Source organism: Panthera onca, chromosome C2 (assembly GCF_046562875.1).
Source record: "Panthera onca isolate mPanOnc1 chromosome C2, mPanOnc1 haplotype 2, whole genome shotgun sequence".
NCBI classification, from domain to species: Eukaryota; Metazoa; Chordata; class Mammalia; order Carnivora; family Felidae; genus Panthera; species Panthera onca.
In genome coordinates, this window is record NC_138347.1 from 59,351,989 (window position 1) to 59,354,961 (window position 2,973).

Consider the following 2,973-nt stretch of genomic DNA (forward strand, 5'->3'; position numbering starts at 1 on the left):
ACACTGAGACCTAATCTATTACCTAGATTAACTGTATCTATTACCTAGAATATTGCATCTAGAAGTCAGTTTTCCTAGAATCCCTGCCTTGGCTTCTGTCAGAGCATGCAAATCATTTTTAGTCCAAGATAAGAGTTAATCTATGTGTATGACTTGCTGACTCCCTGATGTCATTGATTCTATTTAGGCATACAATGTTTGCCTTCTTGGCATCTTAGATGAATTCCCTAAACTTGGCACCTATAGAATTTGAACATAAATTGAGATCACTCTGGGACTAATGGCCAATCATTATAGAGACAGATGTCACTGATGGAACACTTGAGATAACCCTGTCCTAATGATAAGATCTTGCCACTGTTCTACTTCTGTTCGTCTCATCCTCATTAGATGAACATGGCAGAGTAACAGTATGGCATTTAGGCCGGATAGACTGTAGCAATAAAAGCTGATGCTAAGGAATGTATGCAAAGTATGTAATACCTCTTCAAGTCATACTAAATAGTAAAATCTTGTTAACTTTGCGGTAACTATCTCCTAAGCTGTCAAACAGAAGGTAGTTTTTCTCAGGAGGATAACTCAGTTAATTTTTACAGTGTACTTGATTACTGATGTTTACCAAAGATCATAAATACCCACTGAATGAGGAAATATCCTAAGTGGAAGGGAGACTTGAACTCCCTGAAGTCCAGCCATTACATTAGGGAGAGTAACATTTGTTTTTAAGTTTATTTGTTTATTTTGAGAAAGAGGAGGGGGGGAGCAGAGAAAGAATCCCAAGCAGACTCTGCACTGTTAGCACAGCACCTGACTCAGGGCCCCATCCCAAGAACCATGAGATCATGACCCCAGAGGAGATCGAGAGTCGGATGCTTAACCAACTGAGACACCCAGAAACCCCAGGAAAATAACACTTTGGCCTGCCAAACCAGCAGCCCTAAAGCTTTACCATGTCTCCTCTTTAATAGGGTTGAAATTTACATAGGACCGTCCAACTATCCCACATTGTAGTCTGATGGCTGTGGATTTACATGAAGAACCACACAGCATTTTATAATACTGTATTCATCAGGAGTCTTGGTTGCAGTCAAATCCATGTCAAATCAGGTCCAGTAAAAGCAAGGAGAGGAACATATTGACTTGTGTGATTGAAGAGCTGAGGGACAGAACATGATATTCAACATAGTTCATCAGGAGTCACGCTGCCTCTCAATATTGTTTTTCTTTGTATGTTTGTGTCATTGTCTCTTAAAGCACTGTGGGTGTCCTCCACATAGCTAGGGAGAATGGCCATCATGAGTGCTGGACTCACATTTCAGCTCTGACTCAATGGCAGAGCCAGCTGCCCATCCAACTTCAACATAATGACTGGTTCGGTTGGGGTCACTTGCACATTACTCACATAGTCATTATTCTCATAATACATACAATATATGGCCAAACCCGATCTCCTGTAATCAGGAGGAGTTCTATTATCGATAGTCCCAACAGAACTACATAGAGTGGGAGCAGATGGTTCCTCTATGTGCAAGGGATGCCGAACAGTGAAAAACAACATAATTCACTTCACATGTTTATATACAGACTAATTTGATAGGAATAGCTAGAGTCACTGCCAACATCCATCCTCGTTTACTCCATTCTGGCCGCATTGGCCTCCTTGCTGTTCTTCAAATAAGCCATACACACTCTTGCCTCTGAGCCTTTGCATTTACATCTGGAATGCTTCTCTCATCTCCATCAGTCTGCATTCAAATATTACCTGTTCAGTGAGGATCACACTAAAATGCAACACCCTGACAGCTCTACACACACACACACACACACACACACACACACACCCATGTGACTCAGCTTTAGCTATTTCCTAAGTATTTGTTATCTAATATAGTCTTTTATTTATTGTAAATTAATTAGTATTTATCATATTATTATCAAGACAATAACATGAGGACAGAAACTCTTTTTATTTACTCACTGATAATATCTCCAGCACCTAGTGCAGTGCCTGGCATATAATAGGTGCTCATTACATATTTGATGAATTAACAAATGATGGAATCTAGCAGGGATGCCTTATCATCTATTGGATAACATACACTACAGTATTATACAGGAGGGTAGATAATAGTACAGTATATGAATACGGTCCTCATTTATCGGCCTCCCCTGGCTTCTACAGTTTAGCAAAATACATCCTAACCTCCTTGCTGTGCAACTAGACCAAGGGTGGGATTTCCACAGTTTTCTGGGAGGAGCGATGCCCTTGGATCAATACAAGTCCTGTCTCACTTCCATGTTCTGTTTGCGCAATCTGCAAGACTAGGTGGCTGCTTGGTTCCCCAATCCACATTCCTTTTCCCCACTGGGATTTAAATCCTATTCTGAATCTAAACCCTGACACCCTGCCTAGGCAGGAAGCTAGATCCTTTGGAGAGGATGCTACTTCACCCAGATCACCTGGAAACATGATGTCAGTCAGAATATTACAAGAACACAGAAAGTGTTATTGCAACATCCCATCCACCGGACTGAATCCCCTTTAGTACTGATTTGGCAGATTTTCCTGGACTTTGACAGTTCCCTCTTGGACTCTATATATAATTTCCATTGCAGCTCTACAAGGGAATTTGTTTTGCCTAGTGATGTGTACATCAACATCAACGCCAATGATCCGTGAGACTACCAGTTACTGCGAGGAATAAATGGCCCCGGAATCCACCAGAGCTTCACACGTTTGCTCCTTCGTTTGACACTCAAGGGCCACACAGCCCAGGTATCTTTTCACCTCTGTAAACCGTTAAACGGCCTCCCCACAGTGATGCACAAGTCAAAGGCACAGTAGTCAGCGGGCCTGCGTGTGAAAGTCAACCACCAGCCTCCAATCCCCCGCCCCCACCTGCCTGCCCTGCGCCAGGAAACCCCAGCCCCCGTCTCCCTGGAATCAAAGCTCAGAAGGAAACGGGTGAGTCC